The sequence below is a fragment of the Heloderma suspectum genome, chromosome 1 (assembly GCF_057233095.1).
Source record: "Heloderma suspectum isolate Gila_16-S chromosome 1, 16-S_ref, whole genome shotgun sequence".
Classification (NCBI taxonomy): Eukaryota; Metazoa; Chordata; class Lepidosauria; order Squamata; family Helodermatidae; genus Heloderma; species Heloderma suspectum.
In genome coordinates, this window is record NC_139458.1 from 109584429 (window position 1) to 109606267 (window position 21839).

Sequence of the window (21839 nt, forward strand, 5' to 3'; positions counted from 1 at the left end):
TTAACTTCCTTTTTGCACACACAACAAACGTGGGGAAATGGTTGGGTGCTCACTGAATGGGATTGTGGTGAGTCCAGGAAACTCACTGAGCTCGTGGCCAGCCCTAGCATAGGTCTGGGGGGGGGGGTGAGCAGGGGCTGCACTTCTGTGGGTGCCTGGAGACCCCAAGCTGGGATTGTTCTCACATCCCTAATTGAATGGTACACTTGATATTTAAAGGGAAACAATGGATTCTCTGCTCTGCCTTCCAGCTGTTGTTATTGCTGCTCTTTTGCTTGTGGGAAGATTTCTTTTCAAGATGGGCCCATGGAAATATAATGACCCACCCAAGTGTATTATTAATTAATGGGTGGTTTGTATGAAGTGGTTCTGTTGCAACGTTTAAGTAGGGTTGAATAAGATGAATCGGTGCTGGTTTCCCCATCAGTACCAGGAGACGATTACATTTACTCTGCCAGTATTATTAATTTCCCCAGCAGTATTTTATCTGCAGTGTTCGTATTCTAAAGGCCAACGCATTTCTTTGTCAAACGTACTAACATATAGCTAGGTCTTAAAAACACATTTGCCTCCCTTCGATTCATTGCAGAGGTGCACTGCTTGGTGATATTTTCTGACATTACTGCACACTGTGAAGTTCATTATAGAAACAATTTTTGCATGTGACTGTTAAAGACGGGAGGATCTAGGGAATATTCTCTCTAGAATAGTTGTGGGAACACAGAGTTTCACTAGGTCCAAGATGGAGTTGGAATTGTTTGACTTCTATTCCACTTTACTTGCATTAACTTAATTAAGGACAGGAAGAGACCCTTTCCATTTGGTCTGGGGCATTGAGGGCTTCCAAAAATAACGACAAGATGTTGTGCACCCCCCCTTCCAATCACCTTTCTTTTGAAAGTCTTGGTTAATGCACTTTTCTCTCATGGACAGAGGTTGACAGATTATCATGCCATTAAGAGCCAGGAAGGTCTTTCCCCGGGTCAGATCAGCTGGAGAGTGTGTGTGTATGTGGGGATCTTTTGAATTCTTCTGGAATTCTTTGGCTGGCTGATTTGCAAATATTTGCTCTGCAGAAACCATTGAGTGATTTATCTGCTTTTTCATGGTGATCATCCACGTTGGATCATCTGTAGGAGGTGAGGCAATGGGGAGCATTAGACATCCTTTTAACTTACTCCCAGACTGTGGTTGCTTCCAGATGAGGTTTGTATTGTGCAATTGCACTGCCTCACTGGGGGAGAGGAGGGACAGATGGTTGGGATGGTCTTGCAGTTGAGCTGCGTGAATGTTACTTTTTACTGATTTGAGTACATTTCTTGACTTCTGGCTACATCAGTGATGAGGCAAGCAGCCCAACCAACTCAAGCCTTGTAGTCAACTTGCCATAGTGTCGCTATGAATAAAACATCGGAAGAACTCGTTCGAGATCTTCTTAAGTGGCTTGAACGATTTCAAACCAGCTCAAATTGCAGGTTGCGTTCTCAGAAACCTTCTTGTAGCCAAGTGATGTTTCACTATTGAGGTAAAAGAGACAAAGATTAAAGCACTTTGGATTAAGCTATCAGATCAGGCTGGCAGTATTCACATGGCTCTGCTGTCTGGAAATGTCTGCTAGAACCTGTACATTCATAAAGAACTTGACAAATGGAGATTGAGGGTTGTATTCAATGTAAATCCTATTTAAAGTAGACCCGCTGAAATGAATGGGGCTTAAATTCACCATGAGTAACTTAAGTCTAATTCATTTTGATGGGTCTCCTTTAAGTAGGACTTGCATTGAATACACCTTTGGGACTTAATTAGCTCTGTACCTGTACTCATTTGAATGATCGTGGGTTCTACTGAGGTTTCTTTGAAAACAGAAACCTTGCTGAAACAGCCAGTTTATATTGGTGCTCTAAAAGAAATTAGATTCTTTTAATTTTTTAAAAGATTGCAGCCCTATGCATAAGTTTTTGGGAGTCATTCCCATAAAATTCAGTTAGGCTTACATCAGAGTAAATATGCATAGGACTGGACTGCAGAAAAGGTGCAGTCCTATATTCTCTTCCAGACAGGTGGCTCTTAGTCCAAAAGGCACTATGCAGCTATTCTGTCTTTCCCCCCTCAACAGATTTTTTGTGGAGAGAAAAAAGAGGAAAGAAATGTTGGGAAAACATGGGAGGCTTACAAATGGAAGATGACATTGTCTGGACCCCATGTAAATTCCATGAATGAGGCAGGGTGATTTCAAAATATAAACCTAGTGTAGAGGCAACTTGACTGCTTCTGAGCATAGTGGGGACTTATATGTTTACTTAGAAGTATAGCATTGCATTGCAATCAATAGGCCAAGTTGCAACTAACTTGAGTTCAATTGGGGATGGGCAAAAGAGCAATGTTTTAGGTCGCTAGGATTCTCCTAATCTCATCTCTCCACTCAACTTGTGCCCGATTCCTGTCCATGGTCATGACTGCTGCTCACTCTGTGAGAATGGAAAACTTGCGCAAATCGAGCAGCAATCAAATGGGAGATCTGCACAAATCTTCCCAAACTGGGAACGAGAAGAATACGAGCACATGGTCAACAATGTGTGATTATTTTCTGTGGACATGTGCTTGTGCTTGAACTTGCATTCGGAGCTTTGAATGGAACGTGCTCACATGTTTTGTGAGCAAAACTGAAATTCCCATACATCCCAAAGTTCAGTTAGGGAGCAATCCTATGGCTGCTAGACAGCGGCTAGATGGCTATAGGATATCGTGTTATCTGGGAACCAACCTCGGATCCCACGCTCCGAGGTCAGTTCCTGGAGAACTGACTTCCCCCCACTTTCGCACTGCCTCCAAGGCAGCGTGGAACAGCCCCATCTTCCGCACTCACAAGAGGGGTGCAGTCGTGCAGAGCAGCTGAAAAGGGGCGTGGCTGGGGGGCATTCTGGGGTGGGGAGGGCAGAAATGCCTGTATGACACATCCAATGTGTGGTACAGCAGCCTCCTGCCCCGCTCCATGCTCTCGCAGCTAGACAGCCATAATCGGCTGTCTAGCCAAAAATGCAGGGCAGGAGAAATGCAGAGGGAATGATCCCCTCTCTGCATCTCTTGCCCTGCTTTGGATAGGCAGTTGCCTCTGAGTTTTGGAGGTGGCCGCCTATGTAGATAGGATTGTGCCCATAATGTCAGTTTGGACCATTGTGTTCATTTTAGCAGAGCATTTTGGCCAGGAGCTAAACAACCACAAAACTATTTCTAGGTTCCCATGGGAAGGGGAGTGTTGGGGCTTTTGTTTCTTGAACAGTAGCATCTGTCCATGCCATCATATAACCAACCACTTTTGAAACTGACAGGACTTTCAAAAGCAGTTTGATATAGCATGGGGTTCTATGGTTTAAAGAAAGTCTGTTTTAAAAACAACAACACATTGGCATTCTCAAGGCATGGGGGTGCACCAAGTAGCACTTTGGAAGGCTACAATTCTGGTTAAATCCATGTAACTTGACGCATGCTAACATTTTGCTTAGTCTCTTCAGAGAAATCAGCTAGATTAAGTATGGATGTTGTTGTTGTTGTAATCACACTAGAGATGGGGAAAGAATTTTGCTTGGTTAACATTTTAATTCGAACTTACCTAATTTCACATTTTTGAACCTATACATGAACCAGAATTCATTTAATCTTTGAAATTTGCATTTTTCTGAATTTTGCAATAGAGTTCCCCAGTAAAAAGAATGCATACAAACATGCATATATTAGGGGAAAATGTGCACACAAAAAACATGTTAGTGAAAATAATGTTAAAAATACATTATGTTAGGGACAATTGCATGCAGACATGAATTTTAGGACAAATGTGCACAAAAATGCATATGAATTTTCATGTAAACCGTTAAAAAAATTCTCAAACTGAGATGGAAATGGGATGAACCAAATTTAAGATTGAGGGTAGGGGAGAAAGAGAAACTGAAATTAGTAGATTCATCCATCCCTGAATCAGATGTATGGTAACCTGATATGATCAAAATAGACCCCAGAAATGCTGGCTCTAGCTGGAAACCACAGTGGTGAGAAGAAAACTGAGCTAAGAATCAAACTGAGCTAAAAATCCAATCCGTACATCATCATGCACTGTAGTTTTAGTGTAGAATAATACAGAGTAGCAGAATAACATTTTGTATCTTTGGTAGCTGAGATACTGGAGGATCCTTGTGGATAGCCCATGTGAGAAACTTTTAGCTAGAAGGACCCGAGGTTAGCTCATTTGTAAAACAAGGCATGACTGAGATCTCATAAGACTTGGCTACAAGATTGCCTTTCTTTCATCCACATAGAATACTGATATGGGAAATGAATGGTTTGCATCATATCTCTACAACCACAGTGGAACAAAGCATGTCTGACACTTTCTCTGTTTGACTATGCAAAACGGTTGCTTAGCTGTATTTGCCTTCTTCTTTCCATTTAGATTACTCTTATTATTTTCAGATTGGAGAAAATTCTGATTGTTTTCCCACTCTCCAATTTTCTTTGAATGCATCAGAAGAATTCAAACTAAGTGAAGTATGAAAAGTGGGAGGCAAGTACAGAATTTGGGTTAAATTCTTTTTTCTCCAGTGCCCTATTTCCACGCTTTATTTCAAAATTTAATTTATTAACTTAGTATATTATTTCACTAAAGCATAACTGAAGCCACATTTGTTGAGAAATGGCAGATAACTTGGCCAACCTAACTAACTGATAGGAAAAGATATTCAACTTTTTAATATATATATATATCTATCTGTCATGTATTTTTGTATCTGCAGTGCACAAGGAAATATCCTAACAATAAGAAATATATATTCAAAAGTGCAGGAATGGGCAAAGTGTGCATTCGAAAATTTTGCCACTATGTTGGATTACCACATCTAAAAAAACAGAAGCAGGTGAGCAACCAAAGTAGATCCCAACAAAGAGAAACAGGTTCTCGGGATGCAAACATAAATTTATTATAGGAAGCCCACTATATGGGCTTCCTATCATACATTTATTTTTGCATCCTGAGAACTCATTTCTCTTTGTTGGGATTACCACATCTGTCACATCACGGCCACTGGAGCATGGGGTTGAGAAGGTAATGTTGGTCCCTCCTCTGTGCTTATATATAGGCAGTGAGTCACTTCCTGGGGAACAAGAGAGGAAACACTACAATTCTGTCAAGGCAGGGAAATCCCAGATTGTCACCATTGCCCAAAGGACCACTGCACTATGACTGGTCTGGTGAAGGGGACAACAGGACACAAGGAAGCAGTATTAACTGGATTGTCCCATGTTTGTGCAGTCTCTTGTTCTAGGATCAGACCAAGAAAAAGATACCACTTCTGGAGTGCAAGAGTAAAGTGTGCCTCAATTTTTTAAAACAAAAACAAATGAACTTGTGTGACATGTATCAAAACTTGGGGAAGCATTGCTTTGGTAAAATAGAATTCAGTATTGATATAGTATAGCAGTTGTGAAAATATAGGTTGTTATTGCACTATCTTGATTATCCATACCGGTCTGGATTGGCCATGAATATGAAAAGCATTGAAAGGTTGCTGCTAGTTCTGGACCTTAAGTTTAATATTCCTCTGATTAATATCAAATGTATGCTCAAACTAGCACCCTTAGCATAGAAATAATACACATGATTAGTGCAGAAGCTTAACACCACAGCCAGATGGAGTTCTTAAAACTTGGAGTTCAGTGGGATTATTCATAAGTAAATGTGCCCAACTGTAACTTTATTACAGGAAAGATATCATTGTACACATTTACACCTGAATAACCTTATTGACATCTGTGTCTTTCAACTTGGAATATTGATAAACATGGCTTCCAAGAGACCTCTGCAGCACAAACTAGACAGATCCCATTACAGATGGCTCACACCCCAAGCATCATGTACTGGACTGTGAACATCCTCTTCGAATATAACACAACCTTTTGGCCAATTTTACCTTCATGAGGGCTTGGGATGAATGACAGAAGTAGTTCTTTAAAGTGTGTTTGGTTGATGTCTCCAAATCCAAGCTCTCTGACACAACCATGGGCAAGCCTGAATGCAGGAGTGGGGCTGTTCATGGACACATTGTACATCTAGACTACAAGCCTACTGAAAACTTGACCATACACCCTTCAATAAGGATCATTTTTCAACATTTTGTCCTATTTGCTCTCATGTTACTGAAGTTTTGTTTCTCAGGCAGTTGCAGTTAGGAATGTATGGATTTTGTTAAATCCATTCCATCTGTGTTTCATGAACTGTCAGGTGTCTTTCATTCCATCTTCCACTAATGCTCATTCCTTGCAAGTGCAAAATTGTGCAACACCCCCCCCCCATAAAAAAAAAAAAACAACAGTCCATGGAATCTGCATGACTTAGAAAAAAATGCTGAAGGATCTGCAGGTCAGGTTCATAGAAATCTGAACTCATCTGAATCCATTGCAGATTTGTCCAACGTCCCTAGTTGTGGTCCCAAATATCTGGAGGGCACCAAGATGGGGAAGGCTGGCTTAATATCTTCACACCCCACTACATGTGCATGGGTATTTGGAACAATAGTGAGTGTTGATTAGAGATGGCTGAGAATTTTGCTTCACTTAGTTTTTGGCAAGAAGTTGCCAAAAATTTGCAAGTGTCTCCATATTAATGATAGAAATAACTTGTGATTAAAAAAAAAATCAAATGTGAGGGAAATTGAAACTGACAGGTTCATCTATTCAAGCCCAGGGCTTTGAGTGCTTTGCTGAATTAGGGTTGCCACCTCTTTTTCCTTGCAGGCTCCTTATCTTTGATAACTATAAGGCAGACAGGTACATCATGGTCCTCTTCAGGCTAGGAATTTTGATAATTCATCAGGATGAGTCAAAATGTCCATTTGTTTCTTTTAGATCAAGCCAAAGGGAGCTTGAACATCACTAATTTCAATCAAATACAAAAAGTCAGTTTTGTTGTTTTGGGTTACCTTGGTTTGATAGATATTCTCTTAATATACATGTTAGAACATCACTCTCAAGTAGCATTCTACCATGATACGGTAGCTTCCACTAAACTCATCCATAAACGTTAAAGGGAGATAAAGAAAATTTATTTAATGCCTAGGAAAGGAAAGCTTCCTCCTGTGCGAGCACCGGGTCATTACTGACCCCTAGAGGGACACCGCTTGCGCTGGCGTTTTCATGGCAGACTATAGCGGGGTGGTTTGCCATTGCCTTTCCCAGTCGTGACCACCTTTCCCCCAGCAAGCTGGGTACTCATTTTACTGACCTCGGAAGGATGGAAGGCTGAGTCGACCTGAGCCGGCTACCCGAGACCTGGCTTCCGCTAGGATCGAACTCGGGTCATGGGGAGAGTTTCGGTTGCAATACCGAAAGTGCCTACCACTCTGCGCGATGTACTTTAATCCCATTTGTGAACTAGGGATGAAATGACATAATCTTCCATTTTACTTTGAAATATTGCCCTTTACAGGGTTTAAAATTTGATTTCCTAAACTATTATAATGCCTCCTATTAACATTTAATGGGATGCAAAATTATCTAAATAGACACATTTTCCCTGAGTTCAGTTGCAAATCATATTTCTGCCTAAAGAAGATACTTAAGCAGAAATACTCATAAGGACTTGATCATTTCTGGTTTCTTTTATTTTTCAGTATTGTGCAATACATGTGCTAGAAAAGTTTGAGATCACCACAACATGCTATAGTAAACTCTGGTGAAGGATGGACAATGACATGGGGAAGAACCATAGTTCAGTGGCACCGCACATGGTCTGAATACAGAAAGATCAAGTCCCTGTCATATCCAGTTAAAGGATCAGGTGATGAGAAAAACCTCTCCCTCAAATGTAGGAGAGCCACAAACAACAAGAGCAAAAATATTCTGCTAGACGGACAAATAAGCTAGCTGACCTGATATAAGGCAGCTTCCTAACTTACCTATAACTATGTTTTATAGTCCTCTAAAACAGTTGTACATCATCTTCAAATAACGTCAAAATTAAAGAAGATATTCCAAAGACCATGATTTCTAATTAACCAAACTCAACTGTAGCTCTGGCTCTTCTGAGCAGGGCTGTACCAAATGTTTGCCTGTTCCAGGTTTTAGTCATGTTTTCTGTAGCCAACATAATTCTCTCCCCAAATCTTAAATGTACAAATGCTTGTTTGCTTTCTCAGTCCTGCTCATGGCCATAGTTTCCCTAGTCTCTGCTTCAGCACCGTTATGTTACCAGATGATGTCATGATGCCATGTATCTAATCAGGTTTGGTTATCTGATAATGGCACTGATGGTAAATGAAGTTAAAGGAGAGTGAAAAGAGTACTTCCTACCAACAGCCCCATCAGTGACCTCAGCCAATCAGGGATTGTGCAGTGAATGGGATGATCCTATAGTGCTATCTAATCAGATTCAGCTATATGATGTCACAACCAAAGCCAACTCAGAGCAAGGACAATGGTTCCAAAACTGGTGAGCTCTTTTGTATCAATTACACACACACACACACACACACACACTGAAATGAGGGCTCTTTCAAACATGCAGAAAAATGTTCATGAAAAGTACAGCCCCTGCATTTTGGTTCAGCCTTACTAGTAAGAAAGCAGATGAATGGAAAGAGTGGAGGCAAGGTTCTGGGGCAACGTTGCTTTCTCTAATACAAAAGCCCATTGTCTCATGTTTCCAAACAGGAGGGATGCACATTAATGACAAGTAGAATATATTTGTTTTCCCACCAAGATTGACACTGAGTTCCAAAGGTCAAGCACAGTCTGATACCCTGTTTACCGGCTTAAGCCTTACTTTCCCACAGGGGATGGGTTTCTATGAGAACTCACCCAGCTGCCTGTCCATCAGCTGGGGGATTTTTCTTACAAGTCTTTTGTGTAGGAGCTGAACTTGTTAGAAGATGATAATTAGCCAGGAACTGGAATCCTTTGCGTCCTGTGTGGGCAAATGGGCCTGAGGCAAATAAGCACAGGATGGATAGTCAAAAGCAATAATTCAGAGCCTTAATAATTCAACATTTCATTTCCTTCCCCTCCTCCTTGCATGCCTGGATTAAGCATACAGCGCTGTTTGGTTTCTTCCATGCTTTTTGTGCTGTGTTCAATCAACCAGTCAGCATCCAAACCATCATCCAATACATGTTGGAATTGTGGAACTTCGTCGGAGGGTCTGAGAAGAGCAATGTGAGAATGTCACTATGTGAGAAATTGGATCTGTTTCAAAACCTCCAAGGATTTCTTTTAGAGCAGTGCTAGTTGTCATAGCTCATTGGGCAGAAAGGATATTTTCCTTCTACTTGTTCATATCACAGCTACTATTAATTCAGTCTTTGAAAATTGGGATATGAAGTGACCTGATCTGCATCTCCCAGACTAATGTGCAGATTGGAACATAGCTGCTTATCCATCGGATTTTGCACTTTTCTGAAAGCTGCGATGCAGATCTTGGCTCAAAATGTATCAGAATGCATTAAAATGTGTATTTTGAGAGAAAATATGTTTAGAAAGGCATATTTTGGAAAACAAAATACATTCCAAATCTGTATTTAAAATGCATATTTAAATGCAAATTTTCATGTTGATTTAAAAATTTCACATAAACGCAGAAATGGGATGGAATGGATTTATGAATGAACAAATGCAAAAGTGAGACAGACTGGGAATAGATTAATTAGAGGGGATGGATCACAGTTAGCACTGGTAAGGGCTAAAGCACGTCTTACACATAATTCAGCTAGGGACCTTCTCCCTATCCATGGCAAGCCCTAAGATAATGCAGTCTTGCATTCAGGCAAGAGCAATGTTGCTGAAGCACAAAATCAGTTATTTCCAACTAGTTCACATTTGATTGAAGGAACAACTTCCAGTCACACAGTGAAAGGACTAACTTGTCACTCACTGAAGCAATTCACCTGTTCCAAGGAGAGCCACAATTGTTTCAGAGACCAGGAGCAGATGCTTTTAAGATAGAGGCCGCAAAACGGTATGGGGGGGTGTCTCCAGATGAATGTGACTCAAGCAAATATAAATTCTCCTTTACTAGTGCAGGGAGGGGGCCTGTTTAGACCTTAAGAAAACATTTGGTTAAAATGCTTGATTGGCACCAGGGGAGGGGGGTAGTTGTGGTGATAGGGCCATAGGAGGGAAGGAAAAGACCTATTGATGATCCAAGGAAAATAACTTGATTAATTGACATAATTATATGGGCTGTGGAGGTTTTAATATAGTGAATGTGACACTGGCATTTCCCTTCTGCTTTTCGAAAGATCTTTCAGTCATAGAAGGTGAAATGATAGTGCTTTTAAGAAAATTGGGTGGTTGTTTTTTTTTACCACAAATTTTTCTTCACCACTGAAATGGTGTGTCATTGACCCTTCATCATAATAGTGCTCCTACTTGTGCTAGCTTAAGAACGATAATTGCTTTCCCTCATAGACTGACCGAGGCACCAGCCTGTGAAGTATATGTTAAAGTTCAAATTATGCAGCATTTGTCTTTGCTTAGGCCTACCTGCTCTGAATATGTAAGAAAAAAAGGCCAAGGAATAAATGGATTTATGAAAAGAAAGAACTATTTCAGGGTTGAATGGAGGGGAAAATAAATAATCTCACTATACTTTCCCCCCATCTTCAAAATAAATACTGAGGCTATACTAAAAATAACAAGCATTAGTGGACCCTTCAGGATTTTGCAGCAGAACACCCTGACCTCTTTTTCTCTTAATCCCCCCACCCCCGCCTCACTTCCATTCATGCCCTTTATTATGGTTTCCATTATAACAAAACATGTGGCAGCAAAATCCCACTTCAGCATGCCATGTGGTTTAACACTGCTTGACATTCACAGGGCTTCTAGCCCGTGGGTTAAGATACTAAATGTTAAAAAGTAGAACTGTCACAGCTCTAAGAATTAACTGTCATGTTAAAGGTCAGCCTTATGTGTGTTTTCCCTTACACTCTTTTTCCTTGGGAAATATGTATTCATTATTCTTGGCAGCATGAAGGAGATAATGAAACACACACACCATTAGAAAATGCAATGTGTGGGGTGGATGGGAGAGTTTTCTACAGACAACACCCACAAATAATTAACTTTGGCAGGCAGGCAGGCTGACATGCCTTTCCCTCCTTCATTACACTCTCTACATTAATCAGTCCCCTTTCTTGTGTTTTGAAAAGTACAGTGTTATTTACACCACAATCAAACAACAAGTTTAGACTTTTGATGTTTTGGTGTTCTTAAGAGTATGAAATCAGAACCTTAAATGCCTAGCACAATTGTCCCATGTATTTTACATGTGACAATTTTTAACCCTTAAAGGTAGCTTATTTTTTTTTAAATAAATTCAATATTTAAGAATTTAAACTCAAATGTCAAAGGCCCGCAAGGCAGCTTACAGAACAGAAAAAAATGAAACTTACAAAAACACATTTTTGCACCATCATTGTGAACAACTAAGGCATTAAACCAACAAGTCAATACATCACTCAGCTGATCCATAAGCTTTACCAGGCCTGACATAGAAGAGAAGTCTTCCCAAATTCCCTAACACTTCCAACAAAATATGTTTGGCAGGCTTGTCCATGGAAATTCCATGGAAAGAGTGCTGTTGCCACCACTGCTGCCACCAAGAGCTCTATTCATGGTAAACACCAGACTTGTTGGGAATACCCAATGCACTTACTGTAGTCTGTTGTCAAATGTCAGTCCGTGGGTTCCTTGCTGATACAAGTATGAGTGAAGTACCAATCTCCTCATTAGAACATGGGGAGTCAAGTTTTGAATGGTGATAGGACCAGAACTAGGGATGTCACGAGCATCCGGTTGGGGCTCAAAGCCCAGCGAGAAGCTGCTGGTTCGGCCCCCCGGACGCCGGTTCATGGACCTCAGCTCTTGCCCGACTCACAGTGTGCTGAGTCAGGCAAGTGCTCAGGCACCCACTCCCTCAGCAAGGAGAGGGGAAGAAGGTAGCACCTCTCCTCCTTCCCCCATCCTTGCTACAGTGGCAGTGGCATGGGAAAGGCTGGTCGTTTTCCGTAAGTTTTCCTGGCCTTATGGAAAATGACCAGCTTGTCCCTAGCTGCTGCTGCTGTAGCAGGTGGGGATGGAGGGAAGAAGGAGGCACCTATCCTCCTCTCCCCCCCCCACCTGCTGGAGGCCAGGGTGAGAGGCTGGGGGTGGCTGTGGTGAGGCCCCTCTTCCCTGTGCCGGACTTTGACAGCTGGTGCGTGGAAGAGGGGTGACGGCAGCACCCCAGCGCTCTCACCCTGGCTTCCTCTAGAGAAGGCCGGGGCAAGAGGCTGGGGGTGGCTGCACAGAGGGCCTCCCTCCCTGGGCTGGTGCTTAACAGCCCATGCGAGAAAGAGGGGCAGCTCGTGCAGCTCATAGGCAGGGTGAGCAGGGAAGCTCAGTGAGCAGGCCCGGGCTGTGCAAGCTGTGAGGGGGCAATTTGTCAAGCTCCCCAATCCCGGACAGAGATGGGCTCATCCATCCCTACTCAGAACCTCTTCAGTTACGAGTTAAAGGGAGAAAACAAAATGGCCTCTGCCTAAAACATTTTTTCCTGTTTATCTGTGGGTTCCTTGATTATACATGAGTGTATATATGAGTGTGGTTCCAATCTTCTCATCACAGCATGGGGAATCAAGTTTTGAATGAAAATAAAATGGCCACCACCTACAACTGTTTTTCCTATTTATCTTGTTAACCATTGCTCCTATGAGAAAATTGACTATAATCAAAAATGTTCCTCATAAAATGTTCTACAAAAATTGTTATTGTGGACACTTGGGAGTTGGATATTTAGATGACCCTAGGTGCCACCGCTTTTGTGTCAGCCCTCCGCTCAGCCGTACTGTGGCCTCAATACTGGAGGGGAAGGGCCTATCAGTCAGCCTTGCTCTTCCCCTCTGGTTCCCACTCACTCAGACCTCCTGGTCTCATAAGCACAGGGTATCTGACCTCATTTGCCACCCCTCCCCTTCCATATGTAGCCCTATTCCAGCCTCCTTCCCCTGTTTCTCTATGATCCATTTCCAATGTGGCTGTTCTGGCCTCCATGTCAGTGGTCCTGGGTCCTCCAACCTCTCTACCAGCTACGTCTGGGTTCTTCCCCTGTCACTTCCTGCCTCTCTGGCATGTCCTCCCTGCCAGCCTCTGGTGAGTGCTCCTGGGTCTGTCTGCCTCCAGGGGGGCTGGCGGGAGAGGCAGCAGGTTGGAGGATTCATAGTTATTACCAATATTTTTCTAGGAATAACCCTCTACCTGCAAATTAAATGTTCATTTCCTATTGCAAGTCTATACAGTACTATATATGAACCATTAATATAGACTCATAGAAACAAAGAGTTGGAAGGGGCCTTGTGGGCCTTCTAGTCCAACCTCCTGCACAGTGCAGGAAAAATCAGAGCCACCCTGTACCCCATGACTGGTCCTCCTAAGGGAGGAAAAAATACAAGTCACACTTGGCCAATCTGAGTAACCTGGAAAAAAATCCTCCCTTGCTCTCATGAAGGCGACCAGACTGGATGCTAGGCTTCACCTCCCTTCATGAAATTATCAAGTACTTCTTTGCACAGATGATTACTTCGTACCTGAATTTAACTGATCCAGACATTTGGGAGCATTTCATAGAAGGGAAGTGGGTGGTTAACAGAAGCATGGGTCATTCTGTGCTCTTGGAGCTGATGAAGCACTTGAACATCAAAACAGAAAACTGAAAATCTAAGGAGGACTACTTGGTATAGCACTTAATGATAATTCTAGGAATCATGTTTCCTTTCTAATCTGGAATTGACTTGAATTGCAAATGAAACAGAAAAATGATTGGGAGCAGGGGTGTAGTGGTGGTGGGTCGTGCTGGGACAAAGACTCGGGACTTTTTTTAGAGCCAGGTCTCAGCTGGGTCCCTCCCACTCCCAGCCTACCACTGTGGGATGGGTTCTTCCAACCAACCATCTCCTCCCCTTCCCTGCCACCGAGCGCTCAGAGCCCTCTCAGGGATGGGACCGGGAGGAGACTTGCACTGCCACCACTGGCTCTCCCTCCCTCTCTCCCTTCTTGCTGCCAAACACCCCTGCCAGGAGGGCCCCGTGCTTCGTGCTGCGCAGCGCTGCCTTTTGCTCTTTGCCTCGCCAGGCTTTTGGGGCCACCGCTGCACCTCGTAAGAGAGAAGAAACGCCTGTGCAGCAGGTAAGGGGCACTTTTATTTTTGGGTGCCAACGAGCTCTGTCCTGGACCTGAGGTAGTTCCTCACCTCAGGGCTTTGCACATGTTGGGCAGGAAACGCTCGGAGGAGGCTTATCACCTGTCATAATATCTGCCTTTTTTTCCCTCAGACCTCCTTCTCTCCCTGCTAGAAGCGGCGCTCTGCCTGTGACAGAGATGTTCAAGGCTTGCTCTTGACCCTCACACATAAGAGAGGATAACGCTGGTGCTTCTAAAGTCAGGCTCTAAAATGAATCCCAAATTGAAGGGAAAAACATTTTATTGGCAAAGGAGCAAGCCCTCCCTCCCTTAAAAATGGTTTTGTACAGACCTTTTCTAGAGGCATGAGGTGATGTCAGAAAGAAAAACAAGTTTGGGGGAGCAATGTAAGAGGGCAAAGCTTCAACCACTCCTAAATGGAATATTAATATAAGTGACTGAATGCTGAGGTAGTGAATGAGTAGTGGTAAATATTGGGGGGGGGGAAGCGCCCACTACCCCTTGCTGCTACTTGTATGAATTACCTTGTCACCTTCCCCCTAAAGATAATTCTTGCCAAGCTGACCTCACAGGGTAGTGAAGGCAAGCCGCTCCCTCAAATATTTCCCACTACCCCATTCACTCCTTCAGCTTCTAGTCACCTATATTAAAATTCCTTATAGCAAGGATTAAAGCCTAATAATGGTCTTTGCCACCCCTTTAAACTGTGTACTCACCAATAATATACATCATGTCACTTTTTCTCAACTACAGGGAGTGCAGGCGGCATCCATTTTTGCTGCGTTGTCTAGTAATGAGGCTTAATTAGTAGTACCAGAGCTCAATTGTCACCTCTTTTTAATACCAGCAGTTGGTTTCGGAACCTATGAAATAAGAACAGATGAAAGTGGCCCTGAGGAGACAAAGCTGAATTTCTTGTGTGTTCATGAGGTGCCATTTCCAAAGTACTACTCAGAACTCATGACTGGATCTCTTAATGGGATCATGTAGGCACATGCATGTGGAAATATTGCAATGAAGATTAATAATTCATACAGCTTTATCCCTGCATAGTACACAACAGAAATCTATGATTCTGTTCACAGATACATGTGGGGATGTCAGAGAATTCCGCCACGGATCTCGATGAGGCCAAATGCCAGTGCATTCGGCCTCCCGAAATCTGTGGTGGAACGGCCTGTCCCCCGCCCCCCCGTGGATCCCCCCCGTGGATCCATAGCCGCCGCCATTTGCGTTCCTTATTTTTGGCCGTCTTAGTCTATGTAAATATTTACATAGACTATGATGGCGAAAATAAAGGGGAACACAAATAGCGTAGCGGGCGCTATTTGCGTCCCTTTTTGATTCGCCATTTTAGCCTACGTAAATATTTGCATAGGCTAAAACGGTGAATCAAAAAGGGACGCAAATAGCCAACATACTGTAACTTAAGGAAGCCTTTCAAACATCAACAAAGCCTTTTCAATGTAAAAATGAAGAGCTTATTCACATTCTCACTCAATGTGTCTTCCCCAAAGAAGTGCAAGTTTCCTTGGACCATGTGGCAGAAATTGGTAAAGAATTAGATAATTTCCTGCAGCAGTGAGTGCACACCAACAATGTAAATGTCTTGGCCCCAATGAAAAAATGTGAACTGAGAACATGTAAATTATTAGAGAGAAAGTAAACTCTGCTCTGAAGTAGAAAACAGTAGCCATAAAGACTGACATGTTTCTGATTTCAAGATTATTAATTGTATCAAGAAGCAGACCAGACATAGATATTAAGTCAAACTTAAGTCAGTATGAACTTTAATTTTTTCAAAGTGGTTACAAGTGTGGAGATGGGGAAGAACCATGCTGCCTACGAGGGGGAGGGGAGCGTGTTTTCTGGGAACTGTGCTTGGAGCCCTGGCTCTGAGCTCAGTTCCCAGAAACTGAAAAATCCTATGGCTGTCTAGACACTGTCTAGTGGCCATAGGATTGCTCTCCCTGGTGGCATCCCATTCTTCCACTGGACTATGGCATTTATCTTGGTCATGGAATGTAAAGGTATGTTGAGATAGCTCCTGTCTACAAAACACTAGGACCACTAGGGATGGCGGAGAATTTCTCCACGAATCTCGGGGAGACCGAATGCCAATGCATTCGGCCCCCCGAAATTGGTGGTGAAATTCTCCGCCCCCCCGCCCCTCCTGGGATGGGACTTACCTCCTTCGAATGTCCCTCTCGGCGGCGGGTCCCGGCGGCGTTTCGGCGGCGTTTCAGCAGGGGCGGTGGCGGTGGCCGGTCTTCCGACCGGCTGCCGCCGCCACCGCCATTACAAAGTAAAGTAAAAAAAAACAAAAAAAGTGATAGGCTACGTAACGATTTACGTAGCCTATCACGGCTAGATTTTCAAAGTCAGCCGTGATAGGCTATGTAAATCTTTACGTAGCCTATCACGGGTGACTTGGGGGGAAAAAAAAGGTGCGTACGCAAATGGTGGCGCCTATGGGCACCACCATTTGTGTTCCTTATTTGGGCAGGGGTAGTCTACGTAAAGATTTACGTAGACTATGGCGAAAATAAGGGCAACGCTATTTGCGTTGCCCTTATTTTCGCCGTAGTCTATGTAAATCTTTACGTAGACTACCCCTGCCCAAACAAGAAACGCAAATGGCGGCGCCCATGGGCGCCGCCATTTGCGTACACACTTTTCCCCCCCCCCAAGTCACCCGTGATAGGCTATGTAAAGATTTACATAGCCTATCATGGCTGACTTTGAAAATCTAGCTGTGATAGGTTACATAAATCGTTACGTAGCCTATCATGTTTTTTTTTTATTTACTTTTTTTATTTTGCAGCCGGGGAGACAGGGCGCTCCCCCCTGGCCTGAATTTCGGCGGTGAGGGATGGGGCGCCTCCCCCCCGGCCTGAATTTCAGCTGGGAGGGGCGGGGCGCCTCCCCCCTGCCAAGAACTTCGGGGGGAGAAGCGAAGCGCCTCCTCCCCACCGCGAAGCAAGCTGCAGGACCAGGTAAGAGACTTTCGTCCATCCTTAAGGACCACTAAAAGCTTCTGCACTCCCTGGATTACACAGAGTCTGTATCTGGAGCAGATGTAACAGGTTCATTTGCTAATACAAGGAAACTAAAATGGTAGAAGACATTTAATTTGGTGAACAGTGCATTACTAGAAGCTTTGGCATAACTGGGCACCACTCCTGAAGACCTCTGGGATACTTTATTTATTTATTTATTTATTATTAAATTTATTAATCGCCCATCTGGCTGGTCACCCAGCCACTCTGGGCGATGTACAACATACAATAAAAACAGTTTAAAACAATAAAATTCTACAATAAAAACATTTGCTAAAATACCCTAACCCACCTAGGGTTGGCGGAGAATTTCTACCCGAAACTTCGGGGGGCCGAGCGCCAACGTGTTCGGCCCCCCGAACAAGTTTCGGGGAGAAATTCTCGGCACCCCCCGCCCCCCGCACCCCCCCCCCGGGATGGGACTTACCTTTCCTGAATGTCCCTCCCGGCGGTGGGTCCCGGCGGCGGTTCGTTGGGTCTTCGTCAGGGGCGGGGGCGGCAGCCGATCTTTCGACCGGCTGCCGCCGCTGCCATTCCAATAAAACTAAAAAAAAAAAAACGCCCCCGTGATAGGCTATGTGATGATTAACATAGCCTATCACGGCTAGATTTGCACAGTCAGCCATGATAGGCTACGTAAATCGTCACGTAGCCTATCACGGGTGACTTTAAAAAAAAAAGAAAAAAGCGCATACGGATAATGGCGGCCCCCATAGGGAACCGCCATTCCCGTTCCTTATTTGGTCGCTGTAGTCTACGTAAAGATTACGTAGACTACGGCGAAAATAAGGGCAACGCTATTTGCATTGCCCTTATTTTCGCCGTAATCTACGTAAAGATTTACGTAGACTACAAGGACCAAATAAGGAACGCGAATGGCGGCTCCCTATGGGGGCCGCCATTTGCGTACGCGCTTTTTTTTTTTAAGTCACCCGTGATAGGCTACGTGACGATTTACGTAGCCTATCACGGCTGACTTTGCAGATCTAGCCGTGATAGGCTACGTTAATCGCCACGTAGCCTATCACGGGGGCGTGTTTTTTTTTAAATTTTAATTTCGCGGCCGGGCAAGGCAAGGCGCCTCCTCCCCGGCCTGAATTTCGGCTGGGCGAGGCGGGAAGCCTCCCCCCCCGGCCTGAACTTCGGGGGGAGAGCAGCGAAGTGCCTCCCCCCCACCGTGAAAAGCTGCGAGACCAGGTAAGTGGGTTTTGTGCACCCCTAAACCCACCCCAAATGCCTGCCTGAACAACAACATTTTTAATGCACGACGGAAGCTCATTAAAGAGGGGGCATGATGGAGTTCCCTAGGGAGGGAGTTCCACAGAGTGGGGGCCACCACAGGAAAGGCCCTCTCCCTCGTCCCCACCAGTCTAGCTGTCCTGGCTGATGGGACAGAGAGAAGGCCATCCGAGGCTGATCTTGTTAAGCAGCCTGTCTGGTGCTGCTGGAGGCGCTCCTTAAGATAGGCTGGGCCAGAACCATATAGGGTTTTAAAGGTCAAAACCAACACCTTGAATTTGGCCCGGAAAACAACTGGTAACCAGTGCAACTCCTTCAGCACTGGAGTGATGTGATCTCGCCGGCGGCTGCCTTTAATCAGGCGAGCTGCCGCGTTCTGTACCAGCTGCAGTTTCCGAACTGTCTTCAAGGTAACCCCACGTAGAGCGCATTAGAGTAGTCTAAACAAGCGGAGACCAGGGCATGTACTACCGATGGGAGCAGATGGTCAGGAAGGAAGGGGCGCAGCCGCTGAATCGGATGGAGTTGATACAGCGCTGTCCGGCTCACAGCTGACACCTGAGCCTCCATGGACAGCTGGGAGTACAAAATGACCCCCAGGCTGCGGACCTGGTCTTTCAAGGGTAGCCGTACCCCATTCAACACCAGGTCAACATCCCCCAGCCTCCTCTTGTCTCCCACCAAAAGTACCTCAGTCTTGTCAGGGTTCAGCTTCAGCCTATTCCTCCCCATCCAGCCACTTACCGTCTCCAGACATTTGGACAGGGATTCTACAGCCAACCTTGGTGAAGATTTAAACGAGAGGTAGAGCTGCGTGTCATCCGCATATTGTTGACACTGCACCCCAAACCTCCTGATGATAGCCCCCAGCGGCTTCACATAGATGTTAAATAGCATTGGGGAGAGGATGGAACCCTGTGGCACCCCACAAGTAAGTGGCCGTGGGTTTGAAACCTCCTCTCCCAGTGCTACCCTCTGGTACCTGCCGGAGAGGAAGGACCGGAACCACCGCAATACAGTGTTCCCAATGCCCAACCCCTCCAGGCGGTCCAGGAGGATACCGTGGTCAACGGTATCGAAAGCCGCTGAGAGGTTGAGGAGAACAAGGAAGGAGCATTCACCCCTATCCAGAGCCCTCCTCATATCATCTACCAAGGCGACCAAGGCCGTTTCTGTCCCATGCCCAGGCCTGAAGCCCGACTGAAATGGGTCTAGATAATCAGTTTCTTCCAAGTGTGCCTTCAACTGCACCGCCACCACCCGCTCAATCACCTTGCCCCAAAATGGCAGATTTGAGACCGGGCGAAAGTTGTTCAAAACTTGAGGATCCAAGGAGGGCTTCTTTAAGAGCGGTCTTATCACTGCCTCCTTGAGGGCTGATGGCATCACTCCCTCCTCAAGGGAGGCGTTCACCACCGCCTTGATCCCCTCACCCAATCTCTCTCTGCAGCTCATAATGAGCCAAGATGGGCAAGGATCAAGTAAGCAGGTGGTCGGCCTTACAGATGAAAGCACCTTGTCCACTTCATCAGGAGGAAGAAGCTGGAACCGATCCCACAACACCGGTTTGCCACAGGCCGCCTCTTGCTCACTAACTGTATCCACAGCGTGCAGAGTAACACACCTAATCTGATCAATTTTATCTGCAAAGTGCCTTGCCAAGGCCTCACAGGAGGCCTTAGAATGCTCCAGTGGTTCCGGAGCCACAGGACCAACCAGGCTCCGGACCACTTGGAACAGCCTCCTGGGACAGCACTCTGCAGAGGCGATGGAGGCAGCATAATATTCCTTTTTTGCTGCCTTCACCGCCACATGATAGGCTGAAGATACAGCTCTAGCCCGTGTCTGATCATCTTTGGAGCGAGACTTCCGCCACCAGCGCTCTAGCCGTCTCACCTCCTGTTTCAGAGCTCGTAACCGCGGATTGAACCATGGTGCACTTTACTTTATTTTAGAAGCCTTTCTTTGCCAACTGTACTTCCCCAAAACAACAATGGCTGATATAGAGGCTGTAAGGTTGTTGTTTATTCACCAAAAAACAATGTCACGATGATCGCCTTCCTCCAACCAAAGGAGCACTACACCCAGCCCTACTAAGAGCTCACCTTCAGGCTCTCCAGTGGAATTGTGGAATTCCAGTGGAATTGTGGTATCATTCAGCAACCTCCACCAACAGAACTAGGATGAAGAAAAGTTGGGAATACATACAAACCAGGGTCAATTCAACCAGAGGCAATTCATACATGCATCAGTTCTGATAGATAGTACCAGTAGACAAGAATACCTCTACCCCATGGAGGCTGGTGGCTCAGATTTTAGTGGGGCTGTAAATCCATTCTGGGTTTCAGGCAGAGCCAGCCAGAACTCTAAGATTGCTATTGAAGGTGCTGAACCCCACTCCCAAAATAGGTTCAGTGCCTTGGATAGCTCCTTTAGACTTCTGGCTGGTTCTGACTGAAACCCAGAATGGATTCACAGCTCCACTGAAACTGGAGCCACCAGCCTCCACTGCCTCTACCCAAATACAAAAGAACTCATAAGAAGTGGCCCTTATCATTCTATGATGCACCAACATTTGTTAAAATGGTTGGCCATAAAGATATAAACCCCACTCAGGACCTTTGAGAACAACATCCAGCCTTACTAAGCTCAAGGCTAGAGGCAATCTCGCATGTGAATAGGGATGCTGCTGGAGAAATTCGAGGTGGACTAAAATGAGCTCGGATTTCTGAGAATCTGACCTACAGAATCTGCTGCGGAGCGCCCCGCTCAGGCCATGCAGAGTCCATGGACTTTCGGATGATTTTTTTACTTTCCCAAAATTTACGCATATACATTTGTAGGAAAATACGGAAGTGTCTGCTGAGGAAACATCGAAGGGAATGGGGAACAATATGCTAAATGTTATGTACTGAGGTAAATTATGTAAATACTTACATAAATACTTACGTAATTATTTGTGTATTTTTTCCACATGACAAGATCTTATGTCATGATCCAATCTTGCAAAAAGGTATACCAACATATTACCAAGTGCACAATACAGAAGCCACAGGTGCTGTACACTCTATACAAAACACACTCAAATGACTGATGTCATTCACCGAAGTTAAAGCCCAGCAGTGAATTGCTTCCATGAGATGTAATGATGGCTATCAATTTGGATGGCTTTAAAAGGGGGTTAGACAAATTCCTGGAGAAGGTTATCAATGGCTACTAGTCCTGATGGCTATATGCTACTTCCAATATCAGAGGCAGTATACCTTTGTACATTAGTAGCTGGGGAACATGGGCGGGAGGGTGCTTTGCACTCATGCCCTGCTT